Genomic DNA, 16245 nt, shown 5'->3' on the forward strand with positions numbered 1-16245 from the left:
CCGGAGGAACACTTTGGGTACTACCAAACGTCACAACGTAACTGGGTGATTATAAAGGAGTACTACAGGTGTCTCCAATGGTCGATGTTGGGTTGGCGTATTTCGAGATTAGGATTTGTCACTCCGATTGTCGGAGAGGTATCTCTGGGCCCTCTCGGTAATACACATCACATAAGCCTTGCAGGCATTACAACTAATATGTTAGTTGTGAGATGATGTATTACGGAACGAGTAAAGAGACTTGCCGGTAACGAGATTGAAATAGGTATTGGATACCGACGATCGAATCTCGGGCAAGTAACATACCGATGACAAAGGGAACAACGTATGTTGTTATGCGGTCTGACCGATAAAGATCTTCGTAGAATATGTAGGAGCCAATATGGGCATCCAGGTCCCGCTATTGGTTATTGACCGGAGACGTGTCTCGGTCATGTCTACATTGTTCTCGAGCCCGTAGGGTCCGCACGCTTAAGGTTACGATGACAGTTATATTATGAGTTTATGCATTTTGATGTACCGAAGGTTGTTCGGAGTCCCGGATGTGATCACGGACATGACGAGGAGTCTCGAAATGGTCGAGACATAAAGATTGATATATTGGAAGCCTATGTTTGGACATCGGAAGTGTTCCGGGTGAAATCGGGATTTTACCGGGTTACCGGGAGGTTACCGGAACCCCCCGGGAGCCATATGGGCCTTCATGGGCCTTAGTGGAAAGGAGAAAGGGGCAGCCCAAGGGGGCTGCGCACCTCCCCCCTTCCCCTAGTCCTATTAGGACTAGGAGAGGTGGCCGGCCACCCCTCTCCCTCTTTCCCCCTTGGGAATCCTAATTGGAATAGGATTGGGGAGGGAGTCCTACTCCCGGTAGGAGTAGGACTCCTCCTGCGACTCTCTCTCTTGGCCGGCGCCCCCTCCCCCCTTGGCTCCTTTATATACTGAGGTAGAGGCACCCCAAAGACACACAAGTTGACACAAGTTGATCCACGTGATCTATTCCTTAGCCGTGTGCGGTGCCCCCTGCCACCATATTCCTCGATAATACTGTAGCGGAGTTTAGGCGAAGCCCTGCTGCTGTAGTTCATCAAGATCGTCACCACGCCATCGTGCTGACGAAACTCTTCCCCGACACTTTGCTGGATCGGAGTCCGGGGATCGTCATCGAGCTGAACGTGTGCTCGAACTCGAAGGTGCCGTAGTTTCGGTGCTTGATCGGTTGGATCGAGAAGACGTACGACTACTTCCTCTACGTCGTGTCATCGCTTCCGCAGTCGGTCTGCGTTGGGTACGTAGACAATACTCTCCCCTCGTTGCTATGCATCACATGATCTTGCGTGTGCGTAGGAATTTTTTTGAAATTACTACGAAACCCAACAGTGCTATCAGAGCCTAGGTTATTGATGTTGATGTTATATGCACGAGTAGAACACAAGTGAGTTGTGGACGATACAAGTCATACTGCCTACCAGCATGTCATATTTTGGTTCAGCGGTATTGTTGGACGAGACGACCCAGACCAACCTTACGCGTACGCTTACGCGAGACCGGTTCCCTCGACGTGCTTTGCATAGAGATGACTTGCGGGCGACTGTCTCTCCAACTTTAGGTGAACCAAGTATGGCTACGCCCGGTCCTTGCAAAGGTTAAAACGGAGTCTATTTGACAAACTATCGTTGTGGTTTTGATGCATAGGTGAGATTGGTTCTTACTTAAGCTCGTAGCAGCCACATAAAACATGCAACAACAAAGTAGAGGACGTCTAACTTGTTTTTGCAGGGCATGTTGTGATGTGATATGGTCAAGGCATGATGCTAAATTTTATTGTATGAGATGATCATGTTTTGTAACCAAGTTATCGGCAACTGGCAGGAGCCATATGGTTGTCGCTTTATTGTATGCAATGCAATCGCGATGTAATGCTTTACTTTATTACTAAACGGTAGTGATAGTCGTGAAAGCATAAGATTGGCAAGACGACAACGATGCTACGATGGAGATCAAGGTGTCGCGCCGGTGACGATGGTGATCATGACGGTGCTTTGGAGATGGAGATCACAAGCACAAGATGATGATGGCCATATCATATCACTTATATTGATTGCATGTGATGTTTATCTTTTTATGCATCTTATCTTGCTTTGATTGACGGTAGCATTATAAGATGATCTCTCACTAAATTATCAAGAAGTGTTCTCCCTGAGTATGCACCGTTGCCAAAGTTCGTCGTGCCCAGACACCACGTGATGATCGGGTGTGATAAGCTCTACGTCCATCTACAACGGGTGCAAGCCAGTTTTTGCACACGCAGAATACTCAGGTTAAACTTGACGAGCCTAGCATATGCAGATATGGCCTCGGAACACGGAGACCGAAAGGTCAAGCGTGAATCATATAGTAGATATGATCAACATAAACGATGTTCACCATTGAAAACTACTCCATCTCACGTGATGATCGGTCATGGTTTAGTTGATTTGGATCACGTAATCACTTAGAAGATTAGAGGGATGTCTATCTAAGTGGGAGTTCTTTAAGTAATATGATTAATTGAACTTTAATTTATCATGAACTTAGTCCTGATAGTATTTTGCAAATTATGTTGTAGATCAATAGCTCGCGTTGTTGCTTCCCTGTGTTTATTTTGATATGTTCCTAGAGAAAAATTGTGTTGAAAAATGTTAGTAGCAATGATGCGGATTGGATCCGTGATCTGAGGTTTATCCTCATTGCTGCACAGAAGAATTATGTCCTTGATGCACCGCTAGGTGACAGACCTATTGCAGGAGCAGATGCAGACGTTATGAACGTTTGGCTGGCTCAATATGATGACTACTTGATAGTTTAGTGCACCATGCTTAAACGGCTTAGAATCGGGACTTCAAAGACGTTTTGAACGTCATGGACCATATGAGATGTTCCTGGAGTTGAAGTTAATATTTCAAGCAAAATACCCGAGTTGAGAGATATGAAGTCTCCAACAAGTTCTATAGCTAAAAGATGGAGGAGAATCGCTCAACTAGTGAGCACGTACTTAGATTGTCTGGGTACTTCAAATCGCTTGAATCAAGTGGGAGATAATCTTCCAGATAAGATAGTGATTGACAGAATTCTCTAGTCACCACCACCAAGTTAGTAGAACTTCGTGATGAACTATAATGCAAGGGATGACGTAAACAATTCCCGAGCTCTTCGTGATGCTAAAATCGACGAAGGTAGAAATCAAGAAAAACATCAAGTGTTGATGGTAGACAAAGACCACTAGTTTCAAGAAAAGGGCAAAGGGAAGAAGGGGAACTTCAAGAAGAACGGCAAGCGAGTTGCTGCTCAAGTGAAGAAGCCCAAGTCTGGTCCTAAGCCTGAGACTAAGTGCTTCTACTACAAAGGGATTGGTCACTGGAAGCGAAACTACCCCAAGTGATTGGCGGATAAGAAGGATGGCAAAGTGAACATAAGTATATTTGATATACATGTTATTGATGTGTACTTTACTAGTGTTTATAGCAAACCCCTTAGTATTAGGTACTAGTTCAGTTGCTAAGATTAGTAACTCGAAACGGGAGTTGCAGAATAAACAAAGACTAGTTGAAGGGGAAGTGACGATGAGTGTTGGAAGTAGTTCCAAGATTAATATGATCATCATCGCACACTCCCTATACTTTCGGGATTAGTGTTGAGACTAAATAAGTGTTATTTGGTGTTGGCGTTGAGCATGAATATGATTTGATCATGTTTATTGCAATACGATTATTCATTTAAGTAAGAGAATAAACTGTTGTTCTGTTTACATGAATAAAACCTTATATGGTTACACACCCAATGAAAAATGGTTCATTGGATCTCGATCGTAGTGATACACATATTCATAATATTGAAACCAAAAGATGTAAAGTTAATAATGATAGTGCAACTTATTTGTGGCACTGCCGTTTGGGTCATATCGGTGTAAAGCGCATGAAGATACTCCATAAAGATGGATTTTCGGAATCACTTGGTTATGAATCATTTGATGCTTGCGAACCGTGCCTTTTGGGCAAGATGACTAAAACTCCGTTCTCCAGAACAATGGAACGTGCTACTGACTTATTGGAAATAATACATACCGATGTATGCAATCCAATGAGTGTTGATGCTCGTGGCAAGTATCATTATTTTCTGATCTTCACAAATGATTTAAGCAGATATGAGTATATCTACTTAATGAAACACAAGTCTGAAACATTTGAAAAGTTCAAAGAATTTCAGAGTGAAGTGAAAAATCATCGTAACAAGAAAATAAAGTTTCTACGATCTGATCGTAGAGAAGAGTATTTGAGTTACGAGTTTGGCCTTCAGTTAAAAAAAACAATGTGAAATAGTTTCACTACTCATGCCACCTGGAACACCACAATGGTGTGTCGGAACGTCATAATTGTACTTTATTGGATATGGTGCAACCTATGATGTTTCTTACCGATTTACCACTATCGTTTTGGGGTTATGCATTAAAGACAGCTGCATTCACGTTAAATAGGGCACCATCAAAATCCGTTGAGACGACGCCTTATGAACTGTGGTTTGGCAAGAAACCAAAGTTGTCGTTTCTTAAAGTTTGGGGCTGCGATGCTTATGTGAAAAAACAACCTGATAAGCTCGAACCCAAATCGGAGAAATGTGTCTTCATAGGATACCCAAAGTAAACTGTTGGATACACCTTCTATCACAGATCCGAAGGCAAGACATTCGTTGCTAAGAATGGATCATTTCTAGAGAAGGAGTTTCTCTCGAAAGAAGTGAGTGGGAGGAAAGTAGAACTTGACGAGGTAACTGTACCTGCTCCCTTATTGGAAAGTAGTACATCCCAGAAAACTGTTTCTGTGACACCTACACCAGTTAGTGAGGAAGCTAATGATGATGATCATGAAACTTCAGAACAAGATACTACTGAACCTCGTAGATCAACCAGAGTAAGATCCGCGCCAGAGTGGTACGATAATCCTTTTCTGGAAGTCATGCTACTAGATCATGATGAACCTACGAACTATGAAGAAGCGATGGTGAGCCCAGATTCCGCAAAGTGGCTTGAAGCCATGAAATCTGAGATATGATCCATGTATGAGAACAAAGTATGGACTTTGGTTGACTTGCCCGATGATCGGCAAGCCATAGAAAATAAATGGATCTTTAAGAGGAAGACGGACGCTGATAGTAGTGTTACTATCTACAAAGCTAGAATTGTCGCAAAAGGTTTTCGGCAAGTTCAAGGTGTTGACTACGATGAGAGTTTCTCACTCGTATCTATGCTTAAGTCTGTCGGAATCATGTTAGCAATTGCCGCATTTTATGAAATCCGGCAAATGGATAAACAAAACTGCATTCCTTAATGGATTTATTAAAGAAGAGTTGTATATGATACAACCAGAAGGTTTTGTCAATCCTAAAGGTGCTAACAAAATATGCAAGCTCCAGCGATCCATCTGTGGACTGGTGCAAGCATCTCGGAGTTGGAATATACACTTTGATGAGTTGATCAAAGCATATGGTTTTATACAGACTTGCGGTGAAGCCTGTATTTACAAGAAAGTGAGTGGGAGCACTACAACATTTCTGATAAGTATATGTGAATAACATAGTGTTGATCGGAAATAATGTAGAATTATTCTGCAAAGCATAAAGGAGTGTTTGAAAGGAGTTTTTCAAAGAAAGACTTCGGTGAAGCTGCTTACATATTGAGCATCAAGATCTATAGAGATAGATCAAGACACTTGATAAGTTTTTTCAATGAGTACATACCTTGACAATATTTTGAAGTAGTTCAAAATAGAACAGTCAAAGAAAGAATTCTTGCCTGTGTTACAAGGTGTGAAGTTGAGTAAGACTCAAAGCCCGACCACGGCAGAAAATAGAATGAGAATGAAAGTCATTCCCTATGCCTTGGCCATAGGTTCTATAAAGTATGCCATGCTGTGTACCATACCTATTGTATACCTACACTAGTTTTGGCAAGGGAGTACAATAGTGATCTAGGAGTAGATCACTGGACATCGGTCAGAATTATCCTTAGTGAAATAAGGATATGTTTCTCGATTATGGACGTGACAAAAAGGTTCGTCGTAAAAAGTTACGTCGATGCAAATTTCCACACTGATCTGGATGACTCTAAGTCTCGATCTAGATACATATTGAAAATGGGAGCAATTAGCTAGAGTAGCTCCGTGCAGAGCATTGTAGACATATAATTTTGCAAAATACATACGGATCTGAATTTGGCAGGCCCGTTGACTAAATTTCTCTCACAAGCAAAACATGATCACTCTTTGGGTGTTAATCACATAGCGATGTGAACTAGATTATTGAATCTAGTAAATCCTTTGGGTGTTAGTCACATAGAGATGTGAACCAATCACATAAAGATGTGAAATATTGGTGTTAATCACATAGCGATGTGAACTAGATTATTGACTCTAGTGCAAGTGGGAGACTGAAGGAAATATGCCCTAGAGGCAATAATAAAGTTATTATTTATTTCCTTATTTCATGATAAATGTTTATTATTCATGCTAGAATTGTATTAACCGGAAACATAATACATGTATGAATACATAAACAAACAGAGCGTCACTAGTATGCCTCTACTTGACTAGCTCGTTAATCAAAGATGGTTATGTTTCCTAACCATAGACAAAGAGTTGTTATTTGATTAACGAGGTCACATCATTAGTTGAATGATCTGATTGACATGACCCATTCCATTAGCTTAGCACCCGATCGTTTAGTATGTTGCTATTGCTTTCTTCATGACTTATACATGTTCCTATGACTATGAGATTATGCAACTCCCGTTTGCCGGAGGAACACTTTGGGTACTACCAAACGTCACAACGTAACTGGGTGATTATAAAGGAGTACTACAGGTGTCTCCAATGGTCGATGTTGGGTTGGCGTATTTCGAGATTAGGATTTGTCACTCCGATTGTCGGAGAGGTATCTCTGGGCCCTCTCGGTAATACACATCACATAAGCCTTGCAAGCATTACAACTAATATGTTAGTTGTGAGATGATGTATTACGAAACGAGTAAAGAGACTTGCCGGTAACGAGATTGAAATAGGTATTGGATACCGACGATCAAATCTCGGGCAAGTAACATACCGATGACAAAGGGAACAACGTATGTTGTTATGCGGTCTGACCGATAAAGATCTTCGTAGAATATGTAGGAGCCAATATGGGCATCCAGGTCCCGCTATTGGTTATTGACCGGAGACGTGTCTCGGTCATGTCTACATTGTTCTCGAACCCGTAGGGTCCGCACGCTTAAGGTTACGATGACAGTTATATTATGAGTTTATGCATTTTGATGTACCTAAGGTTGTTCGGAGTCCCGGATGTGATCACGGACATGACGAGGAGTCTCGAAATGGTCGAGACATAAAGATTGATATATTGGAAGCCTATGTTTGGACATCGGAAGTGTTCCGGGTGAAATCGGGATTTTACCGGGTTACCGGGAGGTTACCGGAACCCCCCGGGAGCCATATGGGCCTTCATGGGCCTTAGTGGAAAGGAGAAAGGGGCAGCCCAAGGGGGCTGCGCGCCTCCCCCCTTCCCCTAGTCCTATTAGGACTAGGAGAGGTGGCCGGCCACCCCTCTCCCTCTTTCCCCCTTGGGAATCCTAATTGGAATAGGATTGGGGAGGGAGTCCTACTCCCGGTAGGAGTAGGACTCCTCCTGCGCCTCTCTCTCTTGGCCGGCACCCCCTCCCCCCTTGGCTCCTTTATATACTGAGGTAGAGGCACCCCAAAGACACACAAGTTGACACAAGTTGATCCACGTGATCTATTCCTTAGCCGTGTGCGGTGCCCCCTGCCACCATATTCCTCGATAATACTGTAGCGGAGTTTAGGCGAAGCCCTGCTCCTGTAGTTCATCAAGACCGTCACCACGCCGTCGTGCTGACGAAACTCTTCCCCGACACTTTGCTGGATCGGAGTCCGGGGATCGTCATCGAGCTGAACGTGTGCTCGAACTCGGAGGTGCCGTAGTTTCGGTGCTTGATCGGTTGGATCGAGAAGACGTACGACTACTTCCTCTACGTCGTGTCATCGCTTCCGCAGTCGGTCTACGTTGGGTATGTAGACAATACTCTCCCCTCGTTGCTATGCATCACATGATCTTGCGTGTGCGTAGGAAATTTTTTGAAATTACTACGAAAGCCAACAGGAAGACCCTCGGCCTTTGCATCTGGGTGATGCATGTGGTCACTTTATTAATTAATCTCATAACATTTTACAAAGTGCAACGAGGCTGGTTGGGTTACGAAGCATGAGGATAAGGAGAATATTATGTACCAGCACTTCACCACCGCTTTGAGCAAAGGGCCACGCAGAACCACAGACTTCAATTGGCAACTCCTCCACTTTATAGATTGTGATCTTTCCAGTCTTGGGTATGAGATGACGGCCGAGGAGGTGATTGCAGCCATCAAGGCTATGCCTAGCGACAAGGCTCCCGGGCCTGACGGCTTTACTGGGGCATTCTTCAAGAGCTGCTGGCCAATTATAAAGGACGATCTTATGAAGGTCATCTCCGCCTTCTCGAGTTTGCATGCGGACAACTTTCACTGGCTCAACTCCGCAAATGTGGTTCTCTTGCCAAAGAAGGAGGGGGCTGAGGCAATCACGGACTTTAGGCCTATCAGTTTGATCCATATGCCGTCGCCAAGATTGTGGCCAAGGTGATGGCGATGAGGCTCACCCCTTTTATGAATATCCTCGTATCCCGTGCTCAGAGTGCCTTCATCAAATCTAGGTGCATCCACGACAACTTCATGTATGTTCGCAACTATGCTCGCCGACTCCAACGAACAAACACGCCATCACTCCTGCTCAAGTTGGACATCAAGAAGGCTTTTGATTAAGTTAGATGGGAATATCTTCTCGACCTGTTACAGAGGAGAGGTTTTCCTTCGAGGTTTCGTAAGTGGATCACGACCCTTCTTTGGACGTCTACATCGAGGGTTCTTCTCAATGGTGTTCCTGGCAATCCTATCCAGCATGGGCAGGGCCTCCGGCAGGGGGACCCAGTGTCTCCCCTTCTGTTTGTCCTTGCTATTGACCCCCTTCAGCAAATCTTGGACGTGGCAACAGAGAATGAAGACCTACACAGATTACGTGGCCGTGGTGCCCGCCTTCGCACCTCCCTATACGTGGACGACGCTGCCATATTCTTGGCGCCTATCAAGGAGGATGTGGATATGCTTGTCACCATACTTCAAAGCTTTGGAAACGTCACCGACCTAGTTACCAATATTAACAAGAGTTTGGTGGCCCCTATTAGATGCTCCAATGTCGACCTTGACATGATTCTGGGTGCCTTCCCAGCGGTCAGAGCTCAGTTCCCCTTGCGATACCTCGGCCTTCCGCTGTCCATTCATCGTTTGCAGGTTGTGGACTTCCAGCATTTGCTTGATAAGATTGCTGGAAAGATCATGATTGGCCAGGGAAAGTACATTACGATGGCTGGGAGGAGCACGTGGGTAAAGTCGGTTATCACTTCGCAGGCCATCCACCACCTCACTTCGCTTGTGGTGCCCAAAGGAATGATGGCGTCCATCGTCAAGCTGCAGCGGGCTTTTCTTTGGGGAGGCACGGATAAAGTTTCTGGAGGCAAATGTAAGATAAGATGGGAGAAAGTTTGTACGCCCAAGGACATGGGCGGCCTAGGCATCCTGGACATGGAAAAATTCGCACGTGCCTTACGGCTCAGATGGCCTTGGTTGGTTTGGAAGGACGCGGAAAGAGCTTGGGTTGATTTGGGGCACCCGTGCGATGAAGAGGACATGGCGCTGTTTTATGAGTGCACTTCCATCACTGTTGGCAACGGGCAAAGGGCCTCTTTCTGGCACTCCCCTTGGCTTGGGGGTCGCAAGCCTAAAGACATTGCTCCCTCCATTTTTGCAATTTCCAAACACAATAATGACACCATCCATAGGGCTTTGGATCTCAACAAGTGGATTGCCAACATCAACACAAATTCTGGGCTCACAATTCAGCACATCCTTGAATACTATGAGCTTTGGGTTGGATTACGAGAGGTCTTCCTTGATGAGGGGGTGGATGATGAGATTGTTTGGAAGCTTTCGCCTTCCGGTGAGTACACGGCATCGTCGGCTTACAAAGCTCAACTCGACGACTCCACTGCATCGAAAATGAAGTCTGCAGTGTGGAACAATTGGGCGCCGCCAAAGCACAAATTCTTTGCTTGGCTTATCATTCAAGACCGTGTTTGGACGGCGGACAGGCTTCAACGGAGAGGATGGCCAAATTGCGGCCTATGCCAGTTATGCAAGAGGGAGTCAGAGACGGCGGCACACATCATCTTCCGCTGTCGATACACGGTACACATTTGGACGGAGATCAAGACTTGGATGGGTTTGACCGGTGTGGACATCACCAACTGGAGTAGCTTCAATAGCGTCAACGATTGGTGGCACCACATGGTAGGCGTCAATGGTAATGTGAGAAAGGGCCTTGCATCTCTCGTCATGTTGGTTTCTTGGGAGATTTGGAACGAGCGGAATGCCAGAGTATTTAGGATGATGTCCTCCATGCCAAATGTAATCACGTCTAGAATCAAGGCGGAGGTCAGACTTTGGGGGTTGGCAGGGGCCAAACGTCTGAGTTCTCTTATGCCGCGAGAGTAGGCTTATCGGTTTCGGGGCGTCTATGGGAGGTCGGTCATGTAATTCAAAACTATTCTTAATTAATGAGATGAGGCAAATCTTTTGCCTCCGTTTCGAAAAAAATAACACTTTACAAAGTCATACAACAGTAAGACTAAAGCCACCATCTAAGTAACAACTGTCGCTACTCCTATCCAATTGATGAAGGGCGTTAATAGCCTCGGCCTAATACCAGACAGACATCACAGCCAAATCTAAACATCTAAGACCTAAGGTCCCAACCAGGACGCCTGCCGGGTATGGGGCACCTACCAGTCCGGTGCACTCCTCAACTAGGACGTCTGCCGGGCATGAGGCCGCCGCAGCCACCTGTCACCGATCCATCTTCAGAGTTGTACTGTTGCATCTACCGTGTCAGGTCCCTCTGCTATCGACGCCACCACGACGCCAGACAGCATTGTCCTCCTGCGCGAGTCCATCCTCGCACATCGAACTCCGAATCTGCACTGCGCCATGCCATCGAGATCCGTCGCCATCAATGTGCAGGATGAAACACCGCTCCACCAAAGATGTCGTCTGCTGGTCCCGTGAAGCCGAGTGCACCTCCAAGAATGCCGCCCCCAAGGGGGTAACGACACATGCTTGCCGCCGACATCCGATCAACCGATCTAGGGTTTCCCCCGGAGGTATGAATGGAGTTGGGAGTTTCACCTCGATGATGCCTTCATGAAGAAAACGATGATAGGGGCATCGTCATCATCGGCTCCGGCCATGGACCGAAAACCAGGTTTTCACCCGGATCCGTCCCAAGAAATCCACCCGACAACCTGTGCACCGTCTCGGCCGCCTTCAAAGCCCCAGATCCAGCCGCCTAGATCCGGCGACCAACCGCAGCAACAGTGCCACCGTAGGAGCCCTGGCGCACCAGCCACTGCCTGAGTGTGCCACCACTGGAGCCTAGGAGGAGGGCTCCCACCCCGCCTCGCCAAGCCGCGAGAGCCGCCGAGATAGATCCCGTGCGCTCGTCACCGTCTCTAATCCGAACCAATCCATAGTAGATCCTCGTCACAGATCCGCCTTGGACAGGGACTGTACCAGGCCATGCCGCTGCGAGAGGCCCTATCTTCACCAGCCGCCACCCTTCAGGGCCGCCGCCCCGGGATCCAAGCAGTACATCGCCGCTGCCACCGGCCATGTTCCGCCGCCGCCGACCGGCCAAGCCGCCAGCCACTGCGACCTCCGCCGTCATGACCAAGCACGCCCACCGATCAGCCAGCACCACTAGATCTTCTATGAAGCCCGCCGCTCCGCCGCCTCCTCCCATCACCACGCCGCCAAGGCGCCATCGACGACCAGATCGGCCGCGCCGCCGCGACGACGCTTAGATCGGGAAGGAGGGCCCCTGCGCCCCGGGTGACCTGCCTCACCCAAAGGAACGCCAGAGGGAAGGGGGCCGCCGCCGCCCCCGTCAGCCGCCAGGGGCTTTACTCGACGACCTCCTCCAATAGCGGCGGAGGGGAGGGGAGGGAGGGGTTGGGAGCCTGGCAGCGGTGGGGGCAGGGTCCCGCCCGAGCCGCCCTAGCGGGGGGCGACATGGGGGATGTTGAGTCAAAGAGACCCTCTATGTCCAGGCTCAGGGCCTGCATATCATTTGCCCCCCTCCCCCGGTTAGAGTAGGCGCTGCATCCAGTGACCCTTCAAACTAGAGAAAATTCCTTATTTGACACTATCTTAAAATCTGCTTCCTTATTTGACACTGGAAAAAAATTCTTCCCTATTTGACACAAGTTTTAAATTTTATTCCCTATATGACATTTCCATTCATTTTGAGCCTAAATGACACCTGAAAAGACTCTTTTGCCCCTCATGTGGTATGTGTGTAGGGGGCAATAGCGCACACACGCAACACCAGTGCGAGGACAGGAGCACACACAGCAACATATACACATGCACCAACACACACGCAACAACACGCACGCGCACGTGCACACACACACACACACACACGCACACACACGCAGCAACACACATGCACGCGCACGCACACACGCAGCAACACGCACGCACGCAGCACACACACACATACACAAACACGCAGCAGCAGCACACACGCAGACAGCACATAGGCACGCAATAGCACACACACACACGCACATACACACGCAGCGGCACACATGCACACACACATGCAGCAGCAGCACACATGTGCGTGTGCACCCACACACGCAACAGCACACACGCGCGCACACACATACCGCATGAGGGGCAAAATCGTCTTTTCAGATGTCATTTAGGCTCAAAATGGACGGAAGTGTCGTATAGGGAATAAAATTTAGGACTAGTGTCAAATAGGGAAGAAAAACTTTTTCAGTGTCAAATAAAGAACCAGATTTTAAGACAGTGCCAAATAAGGAATTTTCTCTTCAAACTATCAAAACACCCGGGGGCTGTATAGATACCTGCCTCAACCTCAAAAGACATGCCCAAAATAAAAATCCGGACAACCGGTCTCTTTTTTCTGTATCACGCAAGTACGCACTACTAAGGTGAAAATCATCAATGCCTTTTAGCTATGCAGAAGGATTTCTGGATAGTTAGAACTTTTTTATCATCACTCACGAAGTAGTTTTTCTAGAAGAGGCTTACGTGGCTCTTCTAATCATAACGCTCCTAAGTATGAAATGAAGGATCCTAGTGTTATAGACAGGGGTTTCTTTGTTTAAATGGTTAATGATAGGGTGTTCACTAATCATTTTAAGCTCCCTGTTTTCACCCCATGAAGATACATTAGCATCCGGTTGATGTGGCAACATAAGTAAATCTCGGTGCTTCTTTTTCCTTAGGAGATTTTTTAATTGAAATAAAAGTGGCACGGAGAGATTCCACTAACTAAAGAATATTCCGTGCGTTGCTGCGGAACCGTTTGCAATATATTCCAAGTGATTTGATTGTATGAAGCATGAATAATTGAAATAAAAATATATGAACTAAATCTATAAGTACATATATCTATTGTATTTGGTTATTGTGTAGTCAATTTCTTTTTTAATACAAGTGGCATACTATAATGGAAAACTCTTTCTCATGCATGTCTTTAATGAGATGACAGGTGTGGTGAGGTAGTATGTGTGCATGAGTTCAACTAATAATGAAAAACTTTTTCACATGCATGTTGTGGCGAGCCTTTGATGAGGTGGCGTGTATACATGTTAAGATAGTAGAGGTAGCGGGGATTGAATATCCAATTATGAACCCGGCCTTATCTGCACCCAGTGAACAGTAAATTCAGACAAAAATACTATAAAAATTCAAAGTCTCTGATTTTTTTTCATGGAAGATGTTTGAGTGTGTGAGGTCCATTCACACATCCGAGTAGCTCTCATAAAAAAACGATCCGGACAATGCACAAACAATAAACTTTCTCACATATCCTAAATTTTTCTTTTTTCTGAGTTGCCCATATGTCCAAATGCGCTAAAATTTGGCACAACCATTACACACAAGGATCTTTTGTCAGATTATTTTTGGAACATTTTGTTTTTTTACTATTTTTAACGAATTTACTATTCACTCCAGGGCGCATATGAGCCTGGGAGCCAAAACACCGTGTCTAGTGGGGATGAACTATGTAGGTATATATGATTTCTCTAACTTCTCAATGTTTTATTTAGACGGATTATCCAATGAAATTGCTATTGGTTGCATTTTAAAAATTGTATTAATTAAAAGAGTAAATATTGTTCTTACAATCTCATGAGGCAAGACTCAGCACGCAGGTCGACACTATATCTTACATAGCCCTACCACATAAGTATCTTCATCCAATATGTGCAAGCTCTCGAAATAGGCTTTCACCCCGCTTTATAAATAAAACAACGGTCCATACAATCCATGTTCGAACAACACCCGACAGATAACAGCTGGGGCCACAACACAGTCAAGCCCAAAAAAGCATAAAAAATAGAAAAAAAGTCACCTAGTGGCCGCCGCGTAGCGGCACTACGAGGACGATAGTCGACGCGCCGAAGCCAAAAGCGCATCCATCATCAAGCCAAGTCGGTCACGATCACGCTGCCTCAAGAGCGGGTGCCAGTGCTGGAGTGAGGCCGCTTGCAGCCGCACGCATGGCCACCTATGAGCTAAACCACTACCCTTTATTTCTTTTGAGGAATTGGCAGCATGTACTGCCTGTATATAAAGAGGAGTAAATAAAAATACAAAAGTTGCATTACATAGCCGTTTTTTAAGGTGTGCCCCACCACAACATAGTCGACACTTTGATGGGGTGAATCCCCTTTGCAATCGCTGATCTGTCGATACAGGTGGGGTCAAGTACCTTTGCCATAGAGGCTGCAATCCGTCTCAATGATCACGGGAAGATCAGTGCCTGACATCGCCATTCGCAATCCTTCCAGACAAGCAATAGCTTCTGCAAAATTCGCTCGCGTGCACCGCGGAATATAGTCTCAAACAGATAGAATATTGTTTCCTTCAGGATCTCAAACCACGGCGCCCCGCGCTCCGCCACTGATTGCCTCCAAGAAAGGACCGCCATCGTTGACCTTGGCCCAAACCAAAATTCAGGCATTTCCCAACCATTCTCTCTATTGGTGTGCGTTATCGGAGTACTGTTGTTATTTGTTAACTTGTTATCATGCTTTTGGTGTGCGTTAAGGAACACCGTTGTCCGTTGGAAACGCCGTAATAAGGTGCACAGTATCCACACTTGTGTTGCAGCCCGCAAGATATATACACACTGCATGGTCCATCCCGTGCTGCAGACTTCGACCCCATTTATATTCCAGCAGCTGGCAGCATATGAAGCTGTCCTCATCCAAACGGAAAGTCGGTCGGTGCGGCGCATTCCGTGCGCCGCGCTGGAGGTAGCAAGTACTGAGGGAAAACGAAAGCAGCTGAACCAGAAAACAGCCGTCGTTCTCGGACCCGTCCGGCGCCTAACTACGCGTACTACTCGGCGGCTTCTTTTGGCAAACGGTCTGGCCGAAGCTAATCTGCGACGCCGAGGCCGATCGAAGTGGAATTGACTTGTTCTGCTCGGGGTTGGCTGAAGGCATGCAGATGCAGTGCACGCGCGCTGCGTACGTAAATGCAGCTAACGACCGACGGGGCCGGCAACTAACCACCGGCTCCCAGCAAATCATGGGAGGAATTTCGGGGAGGCGGCCGGCCACTGTCACGTCCCATGCATGCATCCTCCACGCTTCACGGATCCCGTATACTGCTAGCTTCTCTCTAGTTCATCAGCTAGCTTAGCTGCGCTCAAGCGATAAGCCATGTCTGCGTGCGTGCCGATCGAGCGACGGGCAGCGGCATGGCGCCGGCCGGTCACCGACACGTGCCATGTCGGCGTATGGCACGGCAACCGTCGTGTTTTGCCCATGCGCGGGCCAGAGGCATCTCTCGTCCGTATGTGCATACTCGCCGACCATCTCTCTGGACCGAGTGATTCCGGTGCAGTTTTCGTCCATGGCCTGGCCTGGACCTATCGTGATGGCTACAGTATTTTTTAACAGGCATGTATAGTGGACTCATAAGAGCATCAATAACAGGACGTTGGGTTTTTT

This window comes from Triticum dicoccoides, chromosome 4A (genome assembly GCF_002162155.2).
Source record: "Triticum dicoccoides isolate Atlit2015 ecotype Zavitan chromosome 4A, WEW_v2.0, whole genome shotgun sequence".
Classification (NCBI taxonomy): Eukaryota; Viridiplantae; Streptophyta; class Magnoliopsida; order Poales; family Poaceae; genus Triticum; species Triticum dicoccoides.